Source organism: Cygnus olor, chromosome Z (genome assembly GCF_009769625.2).
Source record: "Cygnus olor isolate bCygOlo1 chromosome Z, bCygOlo1.pri.v2, whole genome shotgun sequence".
Taxonomy (NCBI): domain Eukaryota; kingdom Metazoa; phylum Chordata; class Aves; order Anseriformes; family Anatidae; genus Cygnus; species Cygnus olor.
In genome coordinates this window covers 75850999-75871261 of record NC_049198.1, presented here as the reverse complement: position 1 = coordinate 75871261, position 20263 = coordinate 75850999, and positions in this window count along the sequence as shown.

Genomic DNA, 20263 nt, shown 5'->3' with positions numbered 1-20263 from the left:
AGAAAAGACAAGGAAAGACAAGAAAGGAAGTCACTTGACAAAAGAATGTGAAAATGTGTCTTTTAAATGAATATACTCCCATCTGTAGCTTAACCTTCTAACTATACAACATCTAAATTGCGTTAGCTTCTCTCACTCATCTGTAGAATAAGAATACACACAGTTCCTAAGTTTATGCATTGCTTTAGTTTAATGCTGTAATTTTTATTTTGGGAGTTATGAATGATGAGGAATAATGTTTTTTGTTTGTTTGTTTTGGTGGTTTGTGTTTTTTTTTTTTTTTTCTGAGAAAGGAAATGAAAGCTATCCATTTAAACTGTTTTGTTGTTGTTGTTGTTGTTGTTTTCTTTTCTCCTTGAAATAAAAATTTTTCAATCAAATGTACAGAGTGCAGTTATTCTGGTTTCTTAAAAATATTACCGGTTATGTAGACTCTCAAAAGAATGTATCAGAGTATATTCTAAAGGACTCTATGAATCTCAGTATATTGAAAATCTAATGATTTTCTATTTCATAAATGTTGAACATTACGATGAGAGGTAAGAGTTCAGCTCACAGTTTATTAAAATATTCTTTACTGGAGTTAAGCCTTCTTGCTAAACGTATTAATAACTTCTCAAGAAAAATCTAGTAATCCTTTCTGGTGTAAAACTGAGAAATATAATTTAATTAGAGTGGATAAGAGTTTTAGAAGATTATATTCTTCTTAAAAGGTAATGTAATAGAGAACATAACATGAAATAATGACTAGTAATTGAAATATAAAGATGTAGGCATTGGCAGAAAAGACCGAAATCTCTATGCTAAAGTAAGCAACAACAAAAAAGTCAATTTATTGGAAAAGATAGGAGTAAAAAAAAAAAAAAAAGCAAAGAATGAAATAATGAAGAATGAAAAAAGGAAAGTAGGAAAGCAAGAAAAAGCAAGAAAGGGAAGGGAAGGGAAGGGAAGGGAAGGGAAGGGAAGGGAAGGGAAGGGAAGGGAAGGGAAGAGAAGGGAAGGGAAGGGAAGGGAAGGGAAGGGAAGGGAAGGGAAGGGAAGGGAAGGGAAGGGAAGGGAAGGGAAGGGAAGGGAAGGGAAGGGAAGGGAAGGGAAGGGAAGGGAGGAAGGAAGGAAGGAAGGAAGGAAGGAAGGAAGGAAGGAAGGAAGGAAGGAAGGAAGGAAGGAAGGAAGGAAGGAAGGAAGGAAAAGGCAGGCAGGCAAAGAAAGAAGAAAAAGAAAAAAAGAAAAGAGAGAGAGAAGGGAAAGGGAAAGGGAAAGGGAAAGGGAAAGGGAAAGGGAAAGGGAAAGGGAAAGGGAAAGGGAAAGGGAAAGGGAAAGGGAAAGGGAAAGGGAAAGGGGAATGGGAGGAAGGGAGGACTACAACTGAATTGGAACCTTTAACCTCTTCTTCCGTACAGCTTTATCAAAGATATATTTTGAAAATTAAACCAGGTCTATCATGGCCCAAAGCTACACTAGAAACATTAATACCAATAATTCTATCATGAACTAATATACTGACTGAGGTTTTATCATAGCAATGTGAAATTATACATTTATCACTTATGTCAAAATTGTTCCTGAGGAGACATATTAATTGGACACACATTATTGTGTAGTATTGATTATTCTATTTTCTAATCACAGAAAAGGAAATCAAGATCAACCGTGGTCTATCTATCTCTGGGACTAGGTAACGAGGCCTGACTTTCCACTGGTGTGCGACTGCCACAGTCATTTATACATGTAGAGGTGTAGTACGCTCATTATGTCATGTCAGAAAACAGAAGAAAAATATGACATAAAATAATATTGATATACAGAAAATAATTATTTTGCAGCTAAAAAACACAGATAAAAGCTTCTTATCACTGAAAAGACATTAACTCTTTCTTACTCATATAAAATGATGTGGAGAAAACTGCAATGACAAGAACTGCTGACCAGTTCTGAGTAGCCAGAGGTTACTCAAAAGGCCACATTAAGACACATAATGATAGAAATACAGAATGACAAAAATATTCTCCTCCTAGGACATTTATTCACACTTCCTGACAAACTTGTCAGTTCACATTACTATCACACAATTTTTGACGCCTTTCATATTGTGAGAAATGGTGTGCTCAGGAGTCTGCTTCCATATAGAGAGACTATTTTCCGAAAATCACACTCATTTCCATTTCAGTTGCAGCTCCAAAAACACCTTATTTTAGCAACATGCCTTCAACAAGAAGTATGACAAACATCTTGATGACCCCTATAGGGAAGTAGTTATTACTCTGTCTTTGAGTTATTAAAATCTGAATAGATGTCACATTTAATTTTCTCTCATTGTATCATTCCCTTTTGTCTCATTCAGTGTTGTTGGGTGAAAAAAGAAAAAAAAAAAGAATATGCATTATTGTGATTAAATGATTATTTTTGTTGAATAATAAAAGCATGCTTCAAACAGACTGCATAGTCAGTGTGAGGAACTCAGCAGTTTCTTCACAAAACTAACAATCTCAAAAGAAAATAAAGACAATCTAACAATCCAAAATAAATAAAAGGAACAAAAAGGTAAGGAGATGTCTTGCAAAATTAAAACAACAGCACATTCTTGTAAAATATAAACTGTGTCAGTAATGTAACTGCTTACTGCAAACCAGTTTTCTGGATTCAGCCTTGCTATAATTCTTTAAAAAAACATGAAATTACACCAGGTATCAATCTGCCTCATTATGTCTTCTGTTGTGATCATCTGAGATCTCACATTTTAATTGCAATACATGAAGTTTCAATAACTAGATGTTGAAAAGTGAACTATGACCTTTGTATGCTACTTTGAGTATTTTGTATTTAATTTTTCAAAGTTACAAGAGAAAAAAGAGTGACTCAGAGGTTATAAAATCAGAGAAAGGTTTGATATAGAAGGGACCTTTAAAGATTATTTCCCAAGCTGATCTAGAAATTTACTCAAGCTTTCTAAATGAGAGTTTTTCATATACTTCATATTCTTCAGCTTGATTTTTCTTGTCAGCAATATAGATCCCCTGGATGCAGATACACAAATAAATAGTATACATAGATAGAAGAAATTAAAAACATAAATGGCAAGAGTTCTACAGAAAAAACTTTGAAGTTTAAAGTGTATATTGAATGACATCTTAGAAAGTCAGCAGTGTGACAGTGACTTAAAAATTGAATGTTATACCGGTATATTTAAAAGTAGCACTGTATAAGAAACACAGGTTTATTCCCCTCTGATCAGTTTGGGGTAAATCAGAAAAAAAAAAAAAAAAACAGTGAGCTGATACCTGTGTTTTTTTGTGAGTAAATCATAGATTTATTGCATACAATCTCTTAGCCTGATCATAGTGCCGTATGACTGTAGTTTCTTTATCTTTCTGATACTCTGACTTTTGATCAGTCCCACTGCAGTTCATTCAAATCTACAGTACAATCCGATTTGACTCTACAAATGCTGCAGAGAAAGAAATAAAAATTTCCCATGATTTGCTGATCTTTCTAAAGTGGCACATTATATTGAACAGCTCACTCAAGTTCAGCTTTTTTCCACATGGACCCTTGGTCATGAATGGCAGTCCTGTTTTCTATTCAGCTGGTGACCAGCCTGCTTGGCATCACTGCAATATTGCTTCTTACATGCAAGATTGTACACTTGTCTTTGTTAAACTTAATATTTCTGTCAACCTGTCCCTGAAATTTTCAAACTTGGTCATGATTAAGACAGCAGATACTTTGTTAAATGGCTAAATACTCAGAGTACTTACCCTGGGGCACTGATAGAGTATGAAACAGAGCTCTTATAACTCTTATAGTTATGTTCTTCACTGTCCCCTTTCTTTTCTTTCTTTTCCTTCCTTCCTTCCTTCCTTCCTTCCTTCCTTCCTTCCTTCCTTCCTTCCTTCCTTCCTTCCTTCCTTCCTTCCTTCCCAGAATCATTCCATCCGAGAACACATATGTTTGTATCTACTTCAGTCATATGCATTCCAGGCAGGACCACTATGTATTTCTTAGGGGACCCATTTGAATTTTATATTTATTTCTGCATGTGTATTTCTTTACAGGGCCGTGAATTCAGAACATATAGAATCATCAAGTTCGGAAAAAATCTTCAAGATTATCTGGTCCAACCATTCCCCTACCACCAATATCACCCACTAAAACATGCCCTTAAACACCAAGTCCAACCTTTCCTTAAACATCCCCAGGGATAGTGACTCCACCACTTCCCTGGGCAATCTGTTCCAATGTCTGACTACTCTTTCTGAGAAGAAATGTCTCCTAATTTCCAGCCTAAATCTCCCCTGGCGCAATTTGAGGCCATTCCCTGATATAGTCCTGTCACTAGTTATCTGCGAGAAGAGGCTGACCCCCAGCTTCCCACAACTTCCTTTCTGGTAGTTGTAGAGAGCAATAAGGTCCCCCCTGAGCCTCCTCTTTGTGTCAAGGAATAACATATGAATCACTAATGAGTGAGCACACTGTACTATGAATAATTTAATTCATATTATGTTTGATTCCTTAAATCTAAATATATAAGGAATTATCAAAGCCTGCCTTCCCAGATGACAAATTATTATCTTAGTATTAAACCATAAGGTGCCTGAAACTCTAAGGAACATCGAAGACTGCACTTTAATCATACAGGCACCATAACTTGTCGGGAATAAAAAGAAGAGTTGACTAAACTCTGAGTTGCAATTTCCTGTCAGTCTATCAATTGGGATTAGTCAGCTCACAGCAGTGTAAAGATTGTCTACTAGGAAACGTATTTTAGAGAGCTGAGATTCTCTAAGTATGCAATGATTGTCAGAAAAAAAAAAATCTAATATACAATGACAGCATTTTATGGAACAGGTAACCTTCAAGTCATCAGTGAAATTCACCCAAGATGCATATTATTATTGGAAATCCTGTCTGAACAGTATAGCACATTTTTCTTCCTTCCTTCCTTCCTTCCTTCCTTCCTTCCTTCCTTCCTTCCTTCCTTCCTTCCTTCCTTCCTTCCTTCCTCTTTCTTTCTCTCTCTCTTTCTCTCTCTCTTTCTCTCTCTCTTTCTTTCTTTCTCTTTCTCTCTCCTTTTCTTTCTCTCCCTTTCTTTCGTTCTCTGTCTCTCTCTTTCTCTCTCTCTTTCCTTTTCAGTAAATAAAGGATTTGCTGTTATTCTCCTATGATCGATACTGTCAAATGCAGAACCTGAAATCTAACAATCTCCTCATTGTAATCATAGCTGTTAGTCCTGTTTTGATTGTAGATTTTTTCTGTTATTAGGCATGCCCAGTTTGAGAAGAGAAACAATACCATCGACTCAGCTTGAAAGTGGAAGGTTAGCCTTGTACTAGATTTCTTCAGGAATCAGAAATATTACACCAGTTCTTGAGATTATTTAGGCTGCAACACTTGAAACAAATTTTTTAATGCACTTAAGTTTCTCAAACTCTGTAGGTGTCCATCTACACAACAACCGATATGCAATCTGCCAGGTTGTATGCTTGTTATCATCTGCCCAACTGCTATTATAATCTACTGGGTGTTTGTATCAAGAAACAAGTGAAGAAAGGCATATTTTGGGGTAATTCCAATGTGAATATGTCCACTTAGAGCCAAAGATGTAGAATGTAGTAGCAGAGAATATCTAGAATCTTTACAAGCCATGACTCTAACTATTCCCTAAGCCAACGCGAACATGCCTTCTAAACCAAGGGGGGTTGTGAAATTTCATTAGATTTCGTGCTTACTGCTAAAGTGCATTTCACAGAGTGGTATGGTTTTACTGTCTTTGTTGTTGTTGTTATTGTTTTGTTTTGTTTGTTTTGTCTTTCATCATACCATCTCTTTTCCACTCACAATGTCATGATTGGCTTTTCCATAAAATAAATGTTTTACAACCCATCTTAAAAATAAAAGTAACTCCCAATGGGAGAGGGGTGGGGAGGAGGGGAGAAGGAGGGTGGGGAATCTGCTTGCACTTATTTGTCATCTTTGCTTCAGTACTGCAGAAAAAAAAAAATTGAAATCATCCCTCTTGTTTTTGAGCTCCAGGTGTAATTGCAGATATGTATTGAGCTAGAAAATAAATTATTCCATTATTTTCCATGTATAATGTACAACATATTTTTCCAAATTCAAATTGGATTCTGATGCAACTTATTCTGGACCCACTGAAATTATTTCTTTTGGGTTGTTCTAGCTATGTAGATTTGGGACTATCTGATAGGGTTTTGTTTGGTCTGAAAAACAGCTCTACATTTTTCATTACTGATAAGCATCTAAAATCAACTCTAAGTCTTAGCAGAAAAGGTCATTGCTAATATGTTTCCTGATTTAAGCATCCAGTGGATTAAAGAAACATATGGGCAGACTGAAAATGTTTGTTGATACGCCAGAATAGAATGGATGTCACCTGAGCTCTAAAATAAATCTACCTTTATTCCCTGGATCACTTCCCTCTGGCCTCAAAAACATGAAAGCTAGAAAGATCAATAACAAAGTTTCAGTGATGTATTTTCTCATATTGAAGAGTACACTCAAACTGATAGGATCTGATTTTCAAGAGACTTTGAAGACTGGCAGAGGTTTGTCTTCCTTTAAAGAGCCTAATGCCAATACATTAAGAACCAATAAAAGTGGTACAAAGTTCCAGTTAGAAATTGCTAATCTGATACTTTGCATCTTCCCTCTGTGCATAGATTTCCTCTATGTAGATGTACAGATGCCTCAGCAACATAAACTTAACACAGTGATGCCTTTTTAGGTGTACATTTGTCAACTTAAAATTAAAATGAGAAATAGATGTATTTTAGTTTCTGTCTTACAATTTTAAAATAATGTAGTAAACTAATGATGGAAACAAAGAGATTGCTTTCCAAAGTTTTATGAGATTATTTTGAGAGAATGCCATTTCTGACATTCACAGCCTAAATGTTCAAAGATGAAATCATTATGTTACATTTAACATACAGTCCAAAGTCCTAATTTGATTTACAACATACCTTAAAGCAGACATGAGAAGGGAAAGAAAATAGACTCCTTGTTACTAAGATCTCCTAGTCAAGCTTCTTTCCTCAGATGAGATGGATAGCTGCCTGGTCAGGACTGGTAGCAGGCTGATGAGAAGATCATGTGATGTTGGTGCCTTGTCTGATGACATGAAAAACAAAAAAAGAGAAAAAAAAAAGTAGTTAGAACACCAGCAATGTTCTGAAAAATGTTTGTAGTTTGGGTCACTGTGTGTATACTAAGGTCTTTCTGCCAGCAAGGAAGGACTTTTGTCATCATTATGAGCTGTGGGGAATCCGACTACCTGGTGGATAGACTGGGCTGTCTGACCTGTGCACCCATGGTGGTGTACCTGGGTGAAACAGGAACCAGATCTCAGATCAGATGTGAAAATACTCTTCCTCTGTGGTGAGGCACTGGGTCTCCAAATGTGTCCTATGACCTTTCTTGTGCAGCAAGTTCCACCTATTACAAGTTCTGTTGGTAGTGCAGATGTGAGTGGTAACAGCCATGTTGTGCTACTAGTGGGGTAATAGTGTGCAGTATTATCTAAGGCAACAGAAGCAGTAATGATGGAAGAGGTTTGGCAGCAGGGGGTAAAGGTGGTGGTAATCAAAGTGATGCTACCAGCCAGAACATTCAGAGGCAGCCAGAAGTGGGAAGCTTCAGGTTTTTGGCCTCTCCTGACAACCTGTGGAGTCAGGATACTGGGGAAATGAATCTTTGATCTGACCAGAAGGATTCCTCTTATCTTCACAGAAACTAATTAAGAATCATCTAACACAGACTGAAATATATTATGATACTGATAGAAGATCAGATTGTGTTAGCAATGTGGATACAGGTGCTAGGCATAAGACCATAATCAGGCATTTGACTTGTGTTAAATTTTGAATGACTGATTTTTGTTTCAAGTGATTTTGCTGTATTTTCCTTAGTCTTTTCCTATTGTAGTGCAAGTGTGAGAAATTTACTGTGAGTGGGTGCAGAGAAATTGATTCTGCAAGTGCTGTTTTCACAAGCTGTTACCCAACAGCTTTGACAGAAAATGCAAATACCTCACAGGGTGAGTTTTCTCAGGAACAAAAAGAACATCAGGATCTCCTGTATTTTCTATAACTTGACAAGCTATCTTAAGTCTCCTGATGTGTAAAACAATCTATTGTAGTCAAATTTCCTGAAAGCTGTGCTTGGCTATAAACATATATTAGTTTGGGCATTAAGTATGCAAAAAAACTTTTTTTAAGGGGGAATCATATATATAGTGAAGCAGATAGTCTTAGTTATTTTTGAGGGGATGATATAGACCATTAATCAGAAGTCTTGATTTTGGAAGAGTAGGAGGGGGAGAGAGAGAGAGATGCATTTTAATATAATGTTGTATCCTCTTATTTGGTGAACAACTGATTTAAACGGTGATTTATATATTTAACATAGTAAAGCTTAAAAACATTTATATCACATCAATCTCTTTGTACTTTATAATCAGTTAGAGCTTTCACTGAGTTTGATTCTGGCTACCTTTTCCAAATACTGGCTTTCAGGGCAAAGACATTATTGGTTTCCATTTATGTTAAATAAAAGTCTCAATTTGCTGTACGTTTTATGAAAGCTATGAAAGGATAGTTTGTTTCTTTAGTTGTCACAATTCCAATCCTTTTAAAAATGCATAGAACTGCAAACTCAATAGATAATTACTATTGTCTGAAGGTAAAGTACAGATCATTCAATCCCTGGAAAACAAGACAATGTTTTTTTTCCCCGACGTCATCCTTTGTTTGCCTTATAAATTCTGTTCAAAACAGAAAGAATTCTTAACTTTCTTTACATATTGAGATTAAAAGTCATAAAGTCAGCCTAAAAACACTGTTGTGGGTAACATCATAGTCAATGACAGTGAAATTTCCACTTCTACTGAAAGCTTCTATATATAACAAATAACTATGTGATATCAGTGAAAATAGCTCAGTTTTACTACATTAAATATAAAGCTTTCTGTGAGATAACAGTAGAGCAGAACAAAGCAAAACTAAACTGAACTAAACTAAACTAAACTAAACCAAACTAAATGGAAGAAAGGAAAGAAAGAAAATTATTGAAGGAGGGGAATAGGTCTCAGCCAAGGGACAGCTTAACATCAGCTGAACAGCCTAAATCACAAGGTGAAACTGACATAAGACTTTTTTTTTTCTATCTTGCCTTTTTTCTTTCTTTCTAAATGACCTCTCTCCCATTGTTGGGCCAAATATGATAACTTGGTTTCCAAGGTTTATACAATATGTTAAATGCCTTCATTATTTTGGTAGGTATCTAAAAAGTGGATGCACTTTTGCTGAAATTGCTATAGATCCAATTTATTTGTTTTGAAATACGTACAGATTAAACGCCAAAGAAAGAATTAAACTGTTATTCCAACTCTCTGAAAAGTTAAATGGTTGAGCGAATCTACCTTTTAATTTTTGTCAATATGCTTTATGAGGTACTTTTCATTACACAGTCACTTTATTTATTTATTTTATTTTTTTGTTGTTGTTTTGCTTTGTTTTGTTTTTCCCCAATGGAACATTGTAACAAAAGGACCCAGTGTTGAAATGAATCTGAACTGTCCAGCATTAAAAGTTGTTATTCATCAATTCATTGTCTCCCAAGTAACACATAAAAGAAAATTTAGAATGACTGAAAGATGTCTTTGTTTATGGAGACCAATGTTTTCTCAGATGTATGGGTAATTCCTCTCTGTACAGCTTCTATGAGATAACAGACAACTTGCAAACTAACATTATTCTCCGACAATAACCAATTGGAAATTTGTTGTACTCCTGGTGTAAATATTTTCTGTATGGAGAACTGATGAGCTTGTACACAAGGATCCTACATACTCTGTATGAGCCTTCTCAAGAATTTAATATTAAATTAGAAAAAATAAATAAAAAATAAAAGCATGACAAAACTATCACATTTTAATAGTGTCTATGTTGGTATCTGTCTGAATTTTATCTCATATTGTTGTCTTTACAAATGAGCTCCATGTGTGTTTGACTGGAAGAATGGGTATTTTGCAGAAGTGGTAGCTAATACTTAAGTGTTGATAGACATGATCCTAGACAGCTTCTTATGAAATTTGTTATATTGAAAAACAAAATCAAAATAATAGAGACTCAGGTGAAGAAAACCCATGGGACAATACAGACATTGCTGTCATAGCTAGCTTCTTCCATCCTCTTTCTAGTGTTTTCTCTTTCTTCTCTCAAAGAGAAAACCAAATATGACCTCATGACCCCCATGTTCTAAAGGGACTTTCAAAAAAAATGACTGTAACAACAAGATGTACACTTCTTTGTGTATGTGTGTTTGTCAGTGTGTAACATATAAACATGAGTTTTGCCTGCGCACATGCATATGTACATGCACACAAGCTCCTGTGGGGAGTGCTGCACAGCACTGCTCCAGCCTGGGCCGAGGGCCTGCAGGGGAGTGCCTTGGCTCTGGTGGCTGGTCTGGCCCGGCCTGGCTGGGCCCAGGTGGGCTGGAATGCACATTGCAGCCTGGCTTCTCTTAGCAGCTATTAAATTGTGTCTGCCAAAGTATGTAGCTCACATGGACAACACATTTTGAGACAGCTAAGGGCTTTGTGGAGTGACTGCTAGGCACACTGATACAGTTTGTAAAGTCTGAGGATACATGCTACTGTCCGTGTAGATTGTAGATGTAGTCTAAGGTAACTCTCTTATCTTAAATGAGGGGACAAGCATTTGGACTTTACCTCACCACTGACGCTGGGTGGCTGCAGAGACACTGGTGAACCCTAGAAGTATAAAAACCAGTCAAGGCTGAAGTCCTGAGGAGGAACATCCATCCCTCTCTTAACCTGTATTCATGGAAATTGAATTGATTGAGCAACCTGTTCTAGCGGAAGGTGTCCCTGCCCAAGACAGGGAGCTTGGAACTAGATGATCTCTAAGGTCCCTTCCAACCCAAACCACTCTTATGATTCTGTGATATACAGTCCTGTATTTGGGTAGGCAGCAACCATTTTAATTTTTCCCTTCCATGTCCCTATAGACATTTGGGAATAACAGAAGTTGACCAACACTATACCCCTCTGACTCCAAGTCCTACTGACATTTACAAATGTGCTTACCATTGTATACTGTATGTAGTCATAAACAAATGAATAGCATCAATAACATTATTAATTATAAACAGTCATACACAAGATTCAACTCTCTAGAAGACTGCAAATCTCTTCGTCAATAGTATTTATTTATATAGAAAGGAATTTAGAGGAATATTTCACTAAAAAATAGTTTCTGCTCTTAATGCAATCTAAAAGTGCCTGTGTTAGCAGCATTTATTTCTGAAATACGAAAAATAAATCTTAGTCCAAATTCTAATAGTGAATAAAATAATGCAAGATAAAACCACAGCAATCACTATAAAGAAGCTAATTAATAACTCAAGATATATTTTTACTTATTGTAGCTGACTACATATTTTCCATCCAAAAAAGACCATCTGTCATGTCATAACCATTGATTGTTAACTATTTCTGAATATTTTAGAATACTTAATACAGTGTAAGGCAGGTGATGAAAGTTTCATGGCTGTCTTTTGAACAGACCCATTCCCTAGTCTCTTCTTTTCAAAACTAGGAATATCTAGCTTCACTACCATTGCTAAAGTTTGCTGAAGTATGGAGAGCATCACAAGACAGAACTCATGTTTATAGTTCTAAAGTAGTTGTGCTGTTTTTTGTTGTTGTTGTTGTTGTTGTTTGTTTTGTTTTGTTTTGTTTTGTTTTGTTTTTTAGTCCAGTCAGCAAAACCTACAAATGAAATATCACCTTTAAATCTATAAGCAACCAAGAAAGCATAGTCTCTTTAACAAATGTTGCATGTTCTTGCCAAGGGCTTCTACATTTCCTGCAATTTCATTTCTGTGTGTATTTAATCTGTAGCAACATATATATTATAAGGCTACAAATGCAATCTTATATTAATGACAAGAATCATAGTTACATTATTCTTAAGAAAATTTTGAAAAGTTGTAATTTAAAAGAAAAAAAGATGGTAAAAATAATGAAAAGGTACTGCTGCTATGTCTTCTGTATCAGCTGTAGGCTGTGAATTAAAGGAACAAATAACTGGCACACAATTTAAGATGAACAGAAAACATAGCTCTTCATGATTGTTTTCCTAATATTTCTCAAATTTATCAACATCACTTCATATTAATAGACAACCTCTTAACACTATTGTAAATGACACACTATTGTAAATTGAACAAAAAGATCAACACTTCTTGATATATATCTATGATAAATATCTATGGATGATAAATACCTATGGACATTCTGTCTTAGGAACGATCAGAAAGTTTTTTAGTAGTTAATTTCTTAAGTTTTTGACCTCAGAAGCAGCATGTACCAATTTTATTCAGAAGGCAGAATTAATCTCTTTGCACAGAAGGAAAATCATTAGACAAAGTTACACATTAAATTAAGACCCCTTACTGCATCTACTGATGCAGCACACAGGTAAATAGTACCACGTTTCTGTGAAAGCCAAGAAATCTGCAGACAGTACAGAACCTTCTTGTCTCAAGCAGATATTAAAGCAATGAATGCTCTAAGCTTCTGAGTGTGGTCTTACCTCTAGAAGAAACTTCATACTTAAGGAACAGTCAATTATTCTCATTTAATCCAATCCCAGAAGTCAGCAATGAATTCCTGGAATCAGGACAGTGTATCACTGTTAGTAAAGACAAAAGATTCCTTCTGCATTCAGAAGCCTTGCATATACCAGAGTTATATAATTTATTCTGAAATTATTACTTAATTAAACCTTTATCTGACTGGCAGCTCTAAAATCTTTCTAGTAATGCAGTGCTAGATTCCAGTAGTATTGATGCTATTGCAAGATTAACTTTTAATTAATCTATTGTGTCAATATTGACTACAGCTACAGACTGTGTTAAAATTTTTTACCAACACATATCAGAAAAGGTTAAAAAAGAAACGATGGTTTTAGTTCCTGGCAATCTGGAAAATACATAAATAAAGAATTTTTTTTTTTTTATTAGTGTAGAGTAAGAATGCACAAAATGCAATTTCCCTGTCCCAATATTTATAGTGAACACTAAAGTAACACAACTATTGTGCCTCATAATAAATTTTGAATAAATTCTTATAATAAATTACTTCTACCCACTTGTAGATTATCAGTGTTAAGTAAAATCTATAATAAAAAACAGATTTCAAATATGCTTTGTGGAAAGCAATTTAGAGAAAAAGAAAACAAAAGAAGAAAAGAAAAACACTAAAAGATTAATCTAGATCTAAAATATTCTCTTACCAAGAAGTAAAATTGCTTTTTGTCAGGAGAAACTTTTCTTCATGAATATGGGAAAATAATTTCATACAATCTTGCCACAAAATTATCTGTAATCATAAGATCAGTGGTTTCTGAAAGAAAAAAAAATGTTTTAAGTGCTCAGAATATTATACTTAAAGGCAATATGAATTACTGTCTTACCCTCATGAGTATTGATTTGTATTCCACTGATGCACAAAGCAGAATAATGTTTAAGCAGTTATGACTCAGCACAAGGTCCCAAATCATTAAATGATTCAAAGGGCAACATATATCATTTATCATTATACATACCAATGCACCTAAGAATTACCATCTTAATTCTAATTCAGTATTATGAACATGGGGACATTATCATTGCATAGTTTACCTGAGATTCAAAGGTGTATTGTAAATATTTCTAGATATTCTCAGTCAGTATATTGTCATATATGTGAATATACCAGCTGAGGATCTGGTCCTCTTTTGTCCTTCATCCTCCTGGAGATAGCGCTGTAATCCTGTGTTTGTCTCAGTCTAAATAAGAGTATTCAAGTATGTGTAAAGTGTTTCATCTTTGTTTTATTTCTTTGATTGTTTTCCTGTTTACTAAGTTTGCAGGATCTTGGTGTGCATTTCTGTGGGCTGTTTTTTTTTATTATTTGTTTGTTTGTTTGTTTGTTTGTTTTTAATACATAAATACTTATATGTGTAACCATTAGGAAAAAAGCAAGTTAAACTTCTTTAAGAAGTATTTCAAGTATCTTTAAAAATGAAAGAGCTCTTAGGGTTTTTTTAGTTGTTTTTGTTTGTTTGCTTGTTTTTCGCTGCAGTACAGGCTACTTACTGATTAAGAACCTTTTTTGTTTTTAATTGAAAATAACCTTTGAGTTCTCCAGCTGGCTGTATCGCATGTGAACTAATTAAGTCTGCTACTGTATTTTACATAGAAAACCATAAATTCTTCAGATATCCCTCTTTTACAAAGAGGGCCAAGTGAGAAGATCCTTGCCCTCAAACAGAAAGTATCAGGAAGGCAGAGTTCAAGGCAGAGAAGTTTCTAGTATGAAACTCAGAGAAAATACCTATTTTCAGTAAAATCTTCCCTTCCTTCAGTTGTCTATATCCTAAATAATAGCCTTAACTGCTAATGTTGCACAGTTTGATTATTGCATTAAATACTATTCATGCTGTCTTTTCATGTACTCTAAAATATCTCAAAATAATGTAGGTCATTAATGATTTTATTTTCAATTTTTCTTCAGCTTGGCGTTAATGACTGACTAGATACAGATTTTTCATTTCATGTGTGTTTTTTCCCATCCCCCCTTGTATTTTATCAGTATTTTCATTTCTTTAACTGAATTTGGGGGGGGGGGGGGGGGGGGGGGGGGGGGGGGAATAAACTCCACCAACAAAAAAAAAGCGTAATTGAATACACATACAAATCTCTAATGGAAATCTCATGGTAAATCAGGAAGACGTTTTGGTCTAGTGATTATTCTCCAATAACATTGAGCAAGCTTTTGTCTGACTATGTAGAGCTGATTTTATGTCATATATATCAAAGTATCATTGCATGCTCTCATAAGGAAATACTCAAGGCCAAATATTTCTTCTATGTGTTCCAGTCTTAAGCCGATAAAAAAATGTTTCCACTATACTTGCTCTTGTACTTCCATACTTCCATAACATTCCTGGAATATTTTCTTTATTAGGAAAGATGGACGTATAGAGCCTTAAAGAGAGTTTCAGCTAAATGAGATCACAGTTTAGTGTAAACTATCTAAAAAATGAGGAAATCTATACTTTTTCCTAAACTTTCATTGAAAGAGCTTGAGCCACATAAAAGTGGTCATTAAATGAGAATCATGGTAGTTTAAATCATTCTATTAGGTGCTGTACCTACCTGTACCACCACCACCACCACCAACAACAACAAAAGATTGAGGAAAAAAAAAAAAACAGAAATAATTTTCCAGGCAGAACCATGTAAATTAATTATTTTTCTGCTTACTACCAGAACAGAAAGAACACACTTTTGATTTCTCCAATTATGAAAGAAATTAAAATACAGAAATATCCACATAAATGTTTTGCTATCAAAAGCAGTTTACAATTAATACAAGTATTCATTAAAAAATCTTAGAAATTAGATTTTTAAATTTTATTTTAGAAGGGATTTTCTTTTAGTCCCATATAATTTCATAATTTTATTACACAGTATTAATAAATGTCCTTTATATCAAATTATTTATGTTAAATTCTATTAAAGAGAAGGTAAAAAGCATACATTATTAAAAGAGAGACAGACAGACAAATAGAGACAGCAACAGTAACAGCAACAGAGACAGACAGAAACAGAGACAAAGAGATGTTATATGGTAGCATTTTAGGGGACTGACAATCTCAGGTCTAGAGCTGTTTTTTCTTGATGGAAAAAAAGGAAAGACCACGTTACATATTTCTGCCCACAGCGGAGGGGAGTACAGCATAGTAATTAGCTAACTGTGTACTTAACTTTTTTCACTTCTAATGTAAGTTCACTGTTAAGCTAGACAGATAGTTAAAACTTCTACAGCAAATCCCGTTTCCTTTTTAGTATCCCTCCCCAGTAAACCAACATATGCTGTTTTCCAAAATGGTCCCGTGTGTTGGCTTCTGGGTATATTTCTGGTTCCAGACGATGAAAGGAAGTGTTAATGAGAACAGCATTGATAGAAATAGTCTGTCTTCACATATTGAAACTTTTAATTAAATTGATTATACAATACATTATTTGTAATTTGTAATTGAGCTGTTCAGGACACTGGTTGGCAGAGTCCCCTGGGAGGCAGTTCTGAACGGCAGAGGAGTCCAAGAAGGCTGGGCACTCCTCAAGAAGGAAATCTTAATGGCTCAGGAGCTGTCTGTCCCCATGTGCCCAAAGACGAGCTGGCGTGGAAGATGACCAGCCTGGCAGAACAGAGAGTTGTGGCTAGAGCTTAGGAAAAAAAAAAAAATGTTTCTGATCTTTGGAAAAGAGGGTGGGCCACTCTGGAGGACTATAAGGATGTTATAAGGCAGTGCAGGGACAAAATAAGAAAGGCCAAAGCTCATCTGGAGCTCAATCTGGCTACTGCTGTTAAAGATAACAAAAAATGTTTTTATAAATACATTAACAGGAAAAGGAGGACTAAGGAGAATCTCCATCCTTTACTGGATGCAGGGGGAAACTTAATTACAAGAGATGAGGAAAAAGCTGAGGTGCTTAATGCCTTCTTTGCCTCAGTCTTTAGCAGCAAAACCAGTTGTTCTCTGGATACCCAGTACCCTGAGCTGGTGGAAGGGGATGGGGAGCAGAATGTGGCCCTCACTATCCATGAGGACATGGTTGGCGACATGCTACAGCACTTAGATGTACGCAAGTCGATGGGGCCAGATGGGATCCACCTGAAGGTACTGAGACAACTGGTGGAAGAACGGGCCTAGCCACTTTCCATCATTTATTGGCAGTCCTGGCTATCAGAGGAGGTCCCAGTAAACTGGTGGCTAGCAAACATGACGCCCATCTACAAGAAGGGCTGGAAGGTAGACCTGGGGAACTATAGGCCTGTTAGTTTGACCTCAGTGCCAGGGAAGCTCATGGAGCAGATTATCTGGAGTGTTATCACGTGGCACTTGCAGGGCAACCAGTCGATCAGGCCCAGTCAGCATGGGTTTATGAAAGGCAGGTCCTGCTTGAGGAACCTGATCTCCTTCTATGACAAAGTGACGCACCTGGTGGATGAGGGAAGGGCTGTGGATGTGGTCTACGTTGACTTCAGTATGGCTTTTGACACCATTTCCCACAACATTCTCCTCAAGAAACTGGCTGCTCTTGGCTTGGAGTGGCGTGCGCTTTGATGGGTTAAACACTGGCTGGGTAGCTGGGACCAAAGAGTTGTGGTGAATGGAGTTAAATCCAGTTGGAGGCCGGTTACTAGTAGAGTCCCCCAGGGCTCAGTATTATGGCCAGTTCTCTTTAATATCTTTATTGATGATCTGGATGAGGGGATCGAGTGCACGGTCAGTAAGTTTGCAGATGACACCAAGTTAGGTGCATGTGTCGATCTGCTTGAGGGTAGGAAGGCTCTGCAGGATGATCTGCATAGGCTGGACTGATGGGCTGCAGCCAACTGTATGAAGTTCAACAAGGCCAAGTGCTGGGCCTTGCACCTTGGGCACAACAACCCCAAGCAGCGCTACAGGCTGGGAGATGAGTGGTTAGAAAGCTGCCTGGCAGAGAAGGACCTGGGAGTATTGGTTGATAGTCGGCTGAATATGAGCCAGCAGTGTGCTCAGGTGGCCAAGAAGGCCTACACCATCCTGGCTTGTATAAGAAACAGAAAGGACATTGAGGTGCTCGAGCGAGTGCAGAGAAGGGCAATGAAGCTGGTGAGGGGTCTGGAGAACAAGTCTTACAAGGAGCAGCTGAGGGAGTTGAGATTGCTCAGCCTGGAGAACAGGAGGCTCAGGGGCAACCTTATCGCTCTCTATAGGTACCTTAAAGGAGGCTGTAGAGAGGTAGGGCTTGGTCTATTCTCCTACGTGCCTGGTGACAGGACGAGGGGGAATGGGCTAAAGTTGCGCCAGGGTAGGTTTAGGTTGGATAGTAGGAGGAACGTCTTTACTGAAAGGGTTGTTAGGCATTGGAATGGGCTGCCCAGGGAAGTGGTTGAGTCACCATCCCTGGAGGTCTTCAAAAGACGTTTAGATGTAGTGCTTTGTGATATGCTTTAGTGAAGGACTTGTTAGTGTTAGGTCAGAGGCTGGAGTAGGTGATCTTGGAGGTCTCTTCCAACCTAGATGATTTTGTGATTCAGTGATTCTGATTCTGTAATACATTGTGAGATGTCAAACTCATTTGGTTAGAAGAAAAAAGGTACATTAGAAATGAAGAAAACAATCCTCAACTAACTAAATACATTGTATTTGGGCTACTAGAAGATGTAATTTATTAAGGGTTAGTCTGTTATTACCTGTTCCTGCTTGAAATGGGGAACAGAAGAGTTACTGATGATCATCAAGATTACAACAGTTAATAGGTGGACAGAATGATGTAGAAAACTGGAAAAGTGTAGGCACTGATTTTCACTGTCTAAGGTAATATAGGCATTACATATTGTGCTAAAAAGTAATAATCCTGACTGATAAGATAATGTGGGAGTAAAACTCAGAAAAATGCTTCTACATCTCATTTACTTTGTTCAAAACCGGAATTTACACCCGTAATTAACGTTAGCTATCACCGCAAAAGAAATTTCAAGAGTTACTCTATATAACAGCTAAAGTAAACTTAATTTAAAGCTGAACTGTAAATCTGTGATACCATGAATGCAATGATATACCAAATCATTTGGTTTGTAGTTTATCTCCCCTGGAAAGAGAAAATTAGAGCTATAATTCTTCTTCATCAAAGCTGAAGTTTTAAGGACTTTTAGTTTAAAAATAAAATGAAATTAAAAGGGCTATCTTTCATATTTAAAATACAAAACCAAAATAACTCTGAAGATAGTAAGTCAAAACTGAACAAAATTGAATTCCTACAATTTCCTACCCTCGGGATCCACCCGAGGGTACTGAGCGAACTGGCGGAGGAGCTGGCCAAGCCGCTTTCCATCATTTATTGGCAGTCCTGGCTATCAGGAGAGGTCCCAGTCAACTGGCGGCTAGCAAATGTGACGCCCATCTACAAGAAGGGCCGGAGGGTAGACCCGGGGAACTATAGGCCTGTTAGTTTGACCTCAGTGCCAGGGAAGCTCATGGAGCAGATTATCTTGAATGTCGTCACACGGCACCTGCAGGGCAACCAGGCGATCAGGCCCAGTCAGCATGGGTTTATGAAAGGTAGGTCCTGCTTGACGAACCTGATCTCCTTCTATGACCAAGTGACGCACCTGGTGGATGAGGGGAAGGCTGTGGATGTGATCTACCTTGACTTCAGTAAGGCTTTTGACACCGTTTCCCACAACATTCTCCTCAAGAAACTGGCTGCTTGTAGCTTGGACTGGCGTACGCTTCGTTGGGTTAAAAACTGGCTGGATGGCCGGGCCCAAAGAGTTGTGGTGAATGGAGTTAAATCCAGTTGGAGGCCGGTTACTAGTAGAGTCCCCCAGGGCTCAGTGCTGGGGCCGGTCCTCTTTAATATCTTTATCGATGACCTGGACGAGGGGATCGAGTGCACCCTCAGTAAGTTTGCAGATGACTCCAAGTTAGGTGCGTGTGTCGATCTGCTTGAGGATAGGAAGGCTCTGCAGGAGGATCTGGATAGGCTGGACCGATGGGCTGAGGCCAACTGTATGAAGTTCAACAAGGCCTAGTGCCGGGCCCTGCACCTGGGGCGCAACAACACCGAGCAGCGCTACAGGCTGGGAGATGAGTGGTTGGAAAGCTGCCTGGCCGAGAAGGACCTGGGAGTACTGGTTGATAGGCAGCTGAATATGAGCCAGCAGTGTGCTCAGGTGGCCAAGAAGGCCTACATCATCCTGGCTTGTATAAGAAGCAGCATGGCCAGCAGGTCTAGGGAGGTGATTGTCCCCCTGTACTCGGCTCTAGTGAGGCCACACCTCGAGTACTGTGTTCAGTTTTGGGCCCCTCGCTACAAGAAGGACATGGAGGTGCTCAAGAGAGTCCAGAGAAGGGCAACGTAGCTGGTGAGGGGTCTGGAGAACAAGTCTTACAAGGAGCGGCTGAGGGAGCTGAGATTGTTCAGCCTGGAGAACAGGAGGCTCAGGGGAGACCTCATCGCTCTCTATAGGTACCTTAAAGAAGGCTGTAGAGAGGTAGGGCTTGGTCTATTCTCCCACGTGCCTGGTGATAGGACGAGGTGGAATGGGCTAAAGTTGCGCCAGGGGAGGTTTAGGTTGGATATTAGGAAGAACTTCTTTACTGAAAGGGTTGTTAGG